Source organism: Neocloeon triangulifer, unplaced genomic scaffold (assembly GCF_031216515.1).
Source record: "Neocloeon triangulifer isolate White Clay Creek 2 clone unplaced genomic scaffold, ASM3121651v1 ptg000002l, whole genome shotgun sequence".
In the NCBI taxonomy this organism is placed as follows: domain Eukaryota; kingdom Metazoa; phylum Arthropoda; class Insecta; order Ephemeroptera; family Baetidae; genus Neocloeon; species Neocloeon triangulifer.
Genome location: NW_026775545.1, coordinates 7,245,434 through 7,256,839, shown reverse-complemented (window position 1 = coordinate 7,256,839; position 11,406 = coordinate 7,245,434). Strand labels below are relative to the sequence as shown.

The window sequence follows — 11,406 nt, the reverse complement described above, 5'->3', positions numbered from 1 at the left end:
AACTAATTTTTAAAGTACAAGATAAGAAGTACAAAATTATATATTAGGTTTCAAAAGATGGTCTTGCGCGCGATATTTTCTAAATTAAATAAAAATTAAACATAAAAAGTAGGTTTTGTGCAGGACATTTTCTCAACTAAACTTAATTAATTAAAAAAATCTATGAGATTTTAACTTTTAGAATTTAAGGAACTCCTAAAGATTTACAAATTTGCAACGTAGCAACCTATAAGCTGATTAATGAGGAACTGGCGTTAATCATGGAGTTGTGCTAGGTGCTTGATAGTAATGAAATAAAATTTTCATGAAAATTAATTTGACGTAATAGGAACATCATCATGCTGCAACAACTCAATTGCATTATTTGCTTCTCAGCACGTGAGCAAATTAATATAGGAAATTTATGTCGATGCGAGTTTTAGTGTTAAGACGCAATTGTATATACTCATAACTAATTGCGGGTGTAAGCCACTTTGCACAGGCGAAATAGGGCAATGAAGTTTATCACATGCGCGCGGTCACTCGCACATAGCAAGTTGTTGCTTGGTGTACTTCCATATTAGAACGTGAGGGAGCCGAGCACTTGGCCTAATAACAAGAATAACTCAAACAAGATGACATGGAGCACTGGATAAGCCGCTTATCTTCCAACCAACTTTCGCAGCAACGTCGATGCCCCCAAGACCTGCTATGATGAACTTTGTGTATTTTTTATACACTCCTTTCGTGGCAAGAAAAATTTTAAGCAACCAAATAATTTAAAAAAAACCAAGTATAAAATTATATTGCAACGTTCACCCATATCAGAAATTCTTTGTTGAACCTTTAATATTATTTTCAGTTTGTTAATTGCTTACTTGCATAACTACTAAAAACTAGTACTAATATATTATTGCGTAAATTTCTCATTTTTGTGTCAAGCACCACCAGTTTCTTGTTTAACCTGATTTTCTTTTGCTACTCTACGCTATTTGTCAAAATGATTTGAGATCCAGCACCTTTGTTGATGAAAGAAAAAGATCAAAACTAATATTTTATGCCACACATAACAAATTTTTCATTGCGACCCACTTCTTGATTCGCACCGAGCAGGTACCAATGCGCATGTTTTTATTTATTTATTTTTTTTTTTAATCATTATTGTCTGCAAAACTGCAGCTTTGATTAAACTTTGCAACTAAAGCTGTCGCTCTTGGCTCTAGAGGCACTTGGCATCGCAAAGGCAACCAAACAAATGAAAAATCTTTTATAATATATTTCTTTCCCGAGAGCAGGATTTGCGGAGAGGCTGCTTGATGTTTTATAAGAGACGCGCAGCTACTGCAAAGAACTCTCATCAAAAGAGTTGCTTGTTTTGCGTTTTAAGACGCGCAAACTTTTGAAGAAGGAAAGAAAAATTGCCTCAACTTTCGCTAAGGAAAAATAAAACAAGAAATTGCTGGGTAAAAATTAAACGATTAGGAAAAGATATTAAAAACAAAAACATCAAAGTTGTTCAAAATTATATGTAACAAGCCAACAAGAATTAAAACGAAAAAGTATAATTTTCAAATTATAAACTTTGATATGCAAGTAACAACTGTAATTTCACCTAAAAATATTATCCATGGTGTTCAAGATATTTGATAAAATTATTGCAAATTCCTTTTTCGCAAGATTGTGAACAATTTTTAAATTAATTTATCATAATATTCCAATTTTTACAATAAAAATTCAGGAATAAAAAAGTTTTCAAAAAATTTTAATTCAAAATTTTTCCAATTTTATTTAATATATAAAAAAGACAAACTAAAAAAATAACTTGGTAACAAATTATTAAAATAAAAAATTCCTTCTCTCACTGCGAGTGTACTTGCTGCTCCGTACACTTGGTGCTTTTGTGCATTATACAATCGTGCAGGAACTAGGGTGAGCGCGGCTGCGACGTTTATTGCTATTGTTATTGCGCCTGGTGGTAATGGATGCTCTCCATGCAAATAACAAGACGACGCTACACCAGTGGTCTTCTTACGGACACACGTGCTGCGAAATGATAATGGCCACAAGGAGATGACGATGCGGAGCCGTTTCTTGCAATGCATTCCTCCGTCCCTGGAGGGAAGCAAAACACTGCGAAAACGGTCGACAAGGGACCGAACGCCCGCCGCACTGGCCGATGACCCGTTTAATTAATTAATGACGCGTAAATGTCTTGACCCATTTGCACTTTTTTTGCAGATTCGTCGGATGTGTTGCTTTGTAAATTTTTGTTTTGTGCGCTTGATCTAAACTTTAAATAAAGAATTAAATCCAAGCAAAATCAGAGATTGCGCTTCTTACAGTAAAATTTTGAGTTGCATTGACGAAAATAAATTTGTTAATAGTAATTTATTGTTTTAATTATCGACGGTGATCACACACTGCTTTTTCCCCTGTAAATAGTGGTCAAAAAATAAAAGTCATAGAGATAACAAGCAAAATTAAATATATTAATGGATTTGGTTTTGAATACAAAATATTCATTTGAAATAAGGCAAAAAGCTTCCGGTACCGGGAATCGAACCCGAGCCTCCTGGGTGAGAGCCAGGTATCCTAGCCACTAGACCATACCGGATCTTACAGAAACAAGAGAAAAGCAAAGTATTTATACCAAGGACATGCGCAGTAGCGAGGCTGCAATCGCTGCGTGGGCCAAGCAGAGGCCAAGCTTATTTATTTATAGAATTTTCACCTATAATTTCCCCTCGCACGGAACGAGAGAGTCAATGTAATTTATTTAGTAAATAAAAGTGAAGAAATATAATATAAAGTTAACAAAAACAAAAAATGCTGGAATTTTGTTAGCTTTTCTTACTGTTCAAATTGCGTAAGGTTATATTATTTGTTAATTTATTATTGATTGCGGCCGATAATTACCCAACATGCACTTTACTTAATCATTACATCTACATCGATCAGCCTGAATTCAGCTAAAGTGTGTCCTTCCTAAAAGACTTTCTGCGAGTAAAATTGGCTGTCCAGAAACTACGTCTTCACGCGCCTGTATTGTAAAGGGGTTGCTTTGTTTAATACAAGGGCACCAATATTAACTATCATGAGGTGCATTTATATATAATTTTAGTGCACTTTGAGCTAGAGTCTCGCCTCGCAAAAATGCCCACCAAAGGACCGATTTACTTGACGTCGCGCTTAATAGGAGTTATGCCTGTGACCTACAGTGAAGGGCAGCTGGTCATCACCAGAGCTTCTTATTTATATAGTGCGGCCGTCATCGTTGTAATTTACCTGTCCAGTGTGTACAACACGTACAGTATATTGTCCGATCTAATCAAGTCGGACGCCAAGTCGCACGAAATTGTTCGCGCCTTGGCTTACGCAGCGCAGCATTTGAATGTGGTGTCGCTCCTCGTCCTGCTCTTGCGAGGCGGGTTTCAAAAAATTTTGCAGTTAAAAAGAGGCATGATATGTTTTTCAATTAATCAGGAGAGATCTGCATTCCCCAAGGTAAATCATTTTTCTTAAAATTGGAAAATACAATTTTGTGTGAATTTGCGTTAAATAAATTTATTTAAAAATTTAATTAATTAACATGTAGGTTAAAGATTAATGATTTTTTTTTTACAGATAAGATTGTCCGTATACTTCTGGTTGAACACCTTAATCTACATTACATATATTTGGTTTGCCTTTGAAAACGAGCAATATGAGCCATGCAAATTTTGTTCCAACAATCTACTGGAGTTCGTGAATGCACTTCTCAAGCTTTTTGAATACGGAGCGGTTGTGATGATAACTCTGCAGTTTACCTCATTTTGCTGTTTTTTGCAAGAGGCCTATGATTCGGTTAAAGTGGACTTAAAGAATTTGATGAATGGGGAAAAAACTTTCCAAGCAAATGTGAGAATTAATAAAGCGAGAAAATGCCTCAGAAAATTACATCACCTCCGGAATCTACTGAACCAAATATTTGGATTCTTCAATTTGAACTACTTGACTCTTTTGAATTCTTACATGCACCTGGATCTGTATTTTGTTTTGAGAGGGATGCTCGGATTGTTTGACACAAAAACAACTTCCACTAATGTAAAAGTTTTCACCTTTCTCTGGACATTCTGTGACATTTTCAAGGCGATATCTCTCATTTGGGAGAGCACCAGAGTAAAAGAAAAGGTACGATTTCAATATTTTGGGGCAACATAAATATAATTTTTTTTTTTAATTTAGATTGATGAAATTGAGACGGTTTTGTGGAGAGCGCTGAACAATTGCAATCTTGACTGTAATGAATGGACTCAAAATGTGAATAATTTTTTTTTTAAATTAAGTGTATTGGAAATTAATGCACTAAATTTGGAGCACAGATTTTATCACTATCTCTAATTTGTGTCCTTTGATTTTACTTGGTTAGTTACATGGTTTTTAAAAACTTTTTGGAAAATTATTCAGTTTTATTTTCGATAAACTAGAGAGAGATTATTTTATTTCAGCTCACCAGCCTTTATCAAGAGACTATTCTCAACAATGAAAAGCTTTCTGCGTGTGGGATCTTTTTTATTGACATGGAAATAGTTGTTATTGTAAGTATGAATGTTTTATTATTAAACCCCTTCTTGATCATGAGTGATATAAAAACCCAGGGATATTAATTTTAGTTTAATTTTTTTTTAATTTTTTCAGGCAATGAACACTATATTTACCAATACAGCAATCATGCTGCAGTCGAGCAGTCGCAGTTCACAGTTTTTAAATAATTAATAGCTTTCAATTCAATATTCAATTCATTTTTTTTTTTTGCATTTTGTTAATAATAAAAAAAAAATTGAGAAAAATTTATGGTTTTCTTTTGCGTGTAAATACAAATTTGCAAAGTATAGCCCGAAACTTTCATATAAATATGCATAAGTTACACAATTCTACAAAAACGCAAGTTTCTTCTCGTACTTAACGTGATCAAAAAAGTTACATATTGGAATTATTTGAATCAACAAAAATAAGTTGTAATATTAGCTGTGTATATGAATTGCGCGGCGGTAGTTTCGCTCCCACCACCAACATGGAAACGTATGCAACCGTTCGATGCGTGCTGACTTTTGCAAAAGCTCTAGGCGTATTTCCAGTGACTTTTGATAAAAAGAGCAAGAAATACGTCATTAGCAGAAAGTGGCTGATTTTCAGTGCCATATTTCTGGCCTTCTGCTACTACATCGACATAGTCAAGATTCTCCACTACGCAGAGTTGCACGGCAAAATTAGCACACAAACCTTCAACCTGCCCATTTTGCTGAACTGGCTGGCCAATATCAATTGCATTTTGAATTTTTACTTCATATTTTATGTTTTGAAAAAGCACGTAGCCGTTCTGAACTGCCTTGCCGAAATTTGCAGGAAACTGACAGTTAAAATGGAGTTCTGGTCGAACACGGAGGGATTATTTTTTGCCTTTATCTGCCCCACTTTGTTTAACATTTTCAATTTTTCGATCACTTTTTATCTGGACGAGCTTCACGATATTTCCCGAAATGTTCGTCATTTATTTTTCAACATTAAAGCTTTAACTTACGCCAGTATCAGCTGCCAGTACAACTTGTTCTTGATAATTGCTCTTTTAATTTTTGAAAAAGTGAATCAAAAATTAAAAAGCTCCACTCCAAAGCAGATGGAAAAATTCCGATTCATTATTGGCCAACTTTTAGTATTGTGTGAAATCGTGAACCAATATTTTGGCATTTTTATGCTTTTTTACTTGCTCCACATCAGTCTACACGTTCAAAACAACCTTTTCCAAGGGTTTAAATTTGTTTACAACAAGATTAATGGAGAAGATGACATTAGAAACTACTTTAGCGTTTTTGTGCGATTCAGCTCTGCAATTATCTGCCTGATAAGATTTCTTAGCTACGTCTGGTGTATCTCTCGTCTGCAACTAGAGGTATATATACAAATTTTTTAATACCATTTTGGAATTATTTATTTGAAAAAAACTTTAATCCTCAAATTGTTATTTACATGTAGCTCCTAATAATTCAAATTGCAATTTAAGAGTTTTTTTACGAGTGGCATAGTGTTTTAACCTTGTAAAGAGTTTTGCTGAATTTATGTAATAAAAATAACTTGTAATTCCGACGTTGCAGAGCAATAAAACGGCCGCTTTATTGGTGCGGATAAGCAACGAGGCCAGCATCAATTTGCTAAAAGAACAGGTAAGTGCGCAACCCTCCGCACTCTACTCAGAGAATATACACTTTTTTCGTTTCTTTCTTGCAGGTGTCCTTGTTCGCGGAGGAACTCGGGTGGAACAAAGTTCGTTTCACGGCAAATGGTCTGTTCAACATCGACAGAGGACTGATCTTTATGGTAATCGAGCACGCTGATTTTAAATTATAATTTATTTGACCCGACTGCGCCCTTTTGCCAAGAACAGGTAGCCGGTTCTTGCGCCACTAACATGGCCATTTTGATGCAGGCGCACATCAATTCAAACAGCAAATAAATCATGTAAATAAGTAAATTAGGTGAAATGTAGTGAATAAAGAGGCATGGAAGCTTTGAAACTTGTTTGTCAACATAAAATATTATGCTAATATTAAATTATTTAAGAACACAATCATCAATTTAATTCTTATTTGTTTGAAGAAGTTGACACTCGAGGATATGATGATGGAAAAGATCCGATCTCTTAATTATTATTGTTTATTTTTCCAATATGCTGCAACTTATTAAGAAAATAGTTTGAAAGAAATTTTTTTGACAAAAATGAGCCACTATAGCAAGAAATTTTGCTACAACTTCCAAGGTATACCCCATCCATAGAAATATAAAAATTAAAAATTTATAAAATCAAAATTCTATTTTCAATATTCAATTAATTTAAGGTGGTATTTCATTTGATTAGTCCTAAAATTTCTTAAGCATAATTATACAGTATAACAATTTTATCAACGGTTTTTTATACAACATTTAAAATTGTTTTGTGACAAATTGGACAAATTAAAAACAACCACCATATTTTTAAATTATGTACGAAGAGAATGGAAAGAAGTTATTTATTTATAACTCTTAAAAGGAAAATTTGCATGTCTAATTATTATGGCCCTTACAAATTTTCTTATCTTTTGTAAAAACCCGTCAAGCCGCGGATACGCTCAGCAGCTCCTTTTCAAAATATCTGCAGGCGTTTGTTAGTCAAGTGGAGCTGGCTTTAAAGTTTGAAAAGTTACATACTCTCGTCGGGCTGGATTAACACCATGTAAATATACACATTTTTGAAATTTTAGATGCTGTAAAGAGCTTGCTTTTGCTTTCCTCGCTCTCTCGATCTCTTGCGTGTTTACCTTTTGCTTCTCAGTCGGGTTGTTGCGGAGAGAGACGGGCGGCAACACGTCGGAAATTTTCATGCAAATTATATCCTTTTGTGATAAATTCGGGGTCGGCGGAGCAGAGTGGAGGAAATATCGCGCAGGGCGCACAGGATGCCAGTGGATTCCAGCACTGCCAGCTGCCTCTCTCTTTCTTGAATCCACGCCGCGCGCACAAGAAATTTGCAACCTTTGTAATGGAAATTCGCGGGGCTGGGAAAACTGTGCTCAGAGATGAATGGAAAATCAATTTTTAGGCCACGGCTTTTGCGCTGCGTTTGCATAAGGAGGGAAATTGCCTTGGTAAATACAAACGTGACGTAAGGAGGTAAGAGCGGAAGTCGATTGAACTATTTTAATTGTGAGACATTTGCAGCCAAGTAAAGAATTTAAAAAATTAATTTCGTCAAAGATTAGGTGAATTCATTAATGCCCTTAAAGGTGACCCTTTTAGAATGAATGTATTTGAAATTTTCGCTGGCTACAACTACAACCTAATGTGGAATTTGCAATTAATTACTGGTCAGTATCGACAGATCTAAAATTCTACATAAATTAACGTTTCACAGGAACCTCATAAACGTTAATTTAATTCATAGAGCGAAACGTAAATAATAATATACTCATAAGCAATTTTCCCACTAAAGATCTTCCCGGCCAATAACGCCCTTAACCAGTTTTGACAGGGTAACGGGAACTTCAGCCGAAAACTCGAATGAACAAGTATCAACACAGACGCACGATTTCAAAGCAGCCCCTAAATTCATGGTAATTAAAATACGCAACGGTGCGGCGGCGGCGGCGAAAAGGGAATTCCGCGTAAATCTATCTGGAAAGAGGCGCGTGGAGCAATAAATTGAGGAAACACGCGGCGTGGCCGTCGACGAAAGGCGAAACTGAGCTGCTCTCTTCTCTTTGGTGGCGAACTGCTCAGAGCACATCGCAAGTGGATTTAATTAACATCACCTGCGCTGAAATGGGAACTGGTGCGCTCTTTGTTTTATTGTTGGTTGAGTTTCGCTGCAATTAATTTTATCTGCCAAGCAGCCGCGTAATTTCATCGCTCGCGTTGGAAACTCATCCGACGGCAGCCATAGAGACGCGCAGGATCCCAATTAGTGCGCGCAAATCGGCCTTTTACTTTTAATTCGCTGCTTGCTCACTTATGAATGCAGAATCCAATTTTGCATTGCGCAACGCTGCAGGGTACGGTTATAATTTTATTTTATTATATTTTTCATGCTTATTTTTAGAAGTGTGGAGAATTACGCAATAATAAAGCAAATTGAGCTTGCCTGAGAGAGATCACTCAAATTATTATATAAAATTTATTCAACCAATATTTGTTGAGCTGAGTCAAAAAAGCGTAAAATCTCTTGTTTGCTCATTTTCCATTATTATACACTATACTTATTTTTTTTGTCACCAATGTTTTTCCCAGTTTAATGAAAGCGTTCTGTGAGCAGCTGGCTTAAATTATGCCATTTTCGTACTCAAACTGCATATAATAATCCCATTTGTCCATTTTGTTCCATCGCAAAAGTTTACAAACAGCGAGCGCATTAAATTATTCAAAGCTGTGACGCAAGAGTGCATCTGCAGGAACAGTGAGGAGCGTTTTGTTCGACGTGCGCACGCCGCATTATTAATGCATTTTCATGCACTCAATGCGGATTTGTTGGAACAGGAACGTCGCGCTACTTTCCACATGGGAATTAGGGACAGCTAAGTAGGGCATTTACGGAACTATTTCGCTTAAATCCAAACTAACAGAGTTGCTTTTAGTTTCAATTACTCTTTCATTTCATTACAGATATATGGTCAGTTAACTCACAATCAGTAGAGAGCTGAAAGTTTTAAGGGTAAATATTTACTTAAATTTACAGTCAAATTTTAACAAAAATACTTTGCACAATTGTAACATTTATACATTGTTTAAATTTTTTATTTAAAGATTTCAAAACAAAGAATATTTTATATGATATTTAATGCATATTTACCCACTAAAATTACCTCAGTTTATTTTCTTTACTTTATTACAAATCAAAATAACCGGCTTTCAATATAAAATTGCAACGTAATAAATTATTATAAAGCCAGTGTTAATTGAAATGAAGTTTGGATTCTTCATTGATTGGATTCAGCATAAATAAGCTCTAAATCTAAACTCTTTCATCGCATATTGCTGCACTTCTTATATATGCGAGTTGTATTTTATTTTTGCACCATTCCAGCTCTTGGAAGCGAATTCTTTCGCAAACTAATTACAAGCAGCGGCAACAAATTAAAGTATGCGCACAACTCAAAGTGCCAAGGCGAAGAAGGAGCAGAACATTTAAGCAAAAACGGGGCCATAAATTGGCTCGCGTGCCGTTATATTATTGCAGCCTTCGCCAATTTGTTTTCCCTTTATTGCTGGCCTGATAGATTGCGAGCGTCGATAGAGTGTGTGCTATTTCCTCGGCGCCGCGAAGCCGTTTTTCCACAGCTTAAATTCGTTATTTATTTCGATCGTCTATCGCTTCTCGCGAAGTTTTTAATCGTATATCAAGTATAAGTATATCAGAAGAGTGTCTAAAAATACAAAATGTAATTGAAAAATTCCAAAACACAATTTATTTATTTATGGAGAATAAATAAAAATAAATTTAATCATAAATAAATCTATAGAATACTTTATTGTTTGTACTATTATTGGGTCCAATCATTATTCAATTATATTATTTTCTTTCTGATTCATCTGCATTGCTGCTTAAAATTACGATTTTACGAAAATAAAAACTCTTTTCTTATTTTAGGATAGAATAAACAAATCAAAATCGTTGGAGATAGAAATGCTGTAAGATTTTTAAATCCACTTTTGATTAATAATAAATTACTGTAGTAAAAAAAAAGTTTTGGCAATTTTGCAAATATTTTTGTTAAAAGTGTTATTCTAAGTGAAAATTATATATATAAAAAAAAATAATCAGCGTTAAACTATGGGACTGGACATTTTCAGCTCTATTGTCTTTAGTTTTCTTGATTGCCACTTTTAAGTAAATGTCCACTCTAAACTTTGAAACTTTGTCAGAGATGATACAAAGTCTCTCTTCTCCACTCGGTCATAACTAATTTACACGGCTGCTCTCTGTGAATAACGGCGCTCCGTTGAGAGGGTGGTTGATGCTTATAGAGGGTGGGCGGGTGGTTTCATTTGGCTCATAAAGGAAGTCATTGCCAGCTCATAAATCATCGCCTGTTTTCGCGCGCCCGATTGTCATCGCGGATGGAAATCTGACTTTTGTGGCGCATTTTTACGGCGCCAGCACTCAGCCCTAGCAGTTTTTAAAAGTAAAATCGAGTTTGGCGGCTGCCAGCGGCGCGATGGTGTTAATGAAGTTGTCGGGCACTGCTTTATTGATTATTGATCAGCAGGCGGGAGGTGCAAAAATATTCGCAGGGTCTCTTCATCGCCGCGGCAAACTTTTGTTTCAGAAGTGGCTCTTTCTTTTCATTCAAAGTGTCTCGACCTCGCAGTTCATCCATCACAGAAAGTTTCTGGCTGATCCAAAGTTAAAATCCAAGTTGAGGAAAATTTTAACAAGAGAGCGCACTTTAAAAAAAGCACCAGAAAAACAGATCCTATGGAGGAAAGAAGAGACTATAAAATTAAATCCACGCTTGTTTGAAATTCAATATAGCTCTACTTGTTGACTAAAAAAGTGCGGAGAAAGGAGAAATTCAAGCAGTGCTGTTCTCCAGTTTCCAATTAGAAAGATCGAGTGGTAAATAAAAACAGCAAAGTTTATTTATTTTCAAGCTAATTTTCCGATCTCATTTTCCAATTTGAGCGTTGGCGACGGGGAAAATAGTTCGCGTCATTAGGAGCGAGCGAGGTCCTTATTGCGGCGCTGCGTAAAGAAGCGTGAATGATTTCGCGGCTTAATTTGCCCTCGCCCTATTTGCGCGAGTGATGAGAACGCCCCGCATTACTTTATTATTAGGGTGCTGCAAAAACGCGGTCGCATCAATCACGCACACCAGGAAAAAGTGGCGTCCTCTTAAATAAACCGGGGAAGAAGGGAGAAGA

The 11,406-nt window shown here is 35.7% G+C and overlaps 1 non-coding gene across 1 annotated transcript; it reads right to left on the bottom strand.

Moving 5' to 3' along the window:
• Window positions 1-2,521: 2,521 nt before the first annotated feature.
• Window positions 2,522-2,593, bottom strand: Trnae-cuc (transfer RNA glutamic acid (anticodon CUC)). Its single transcript has one exon. It is a non-coding gene; the product is annotated as a tRNA-Glu (tRNA).
• Window positions 2,594-11,406: the final 8,813 nt, after the last annotated feature.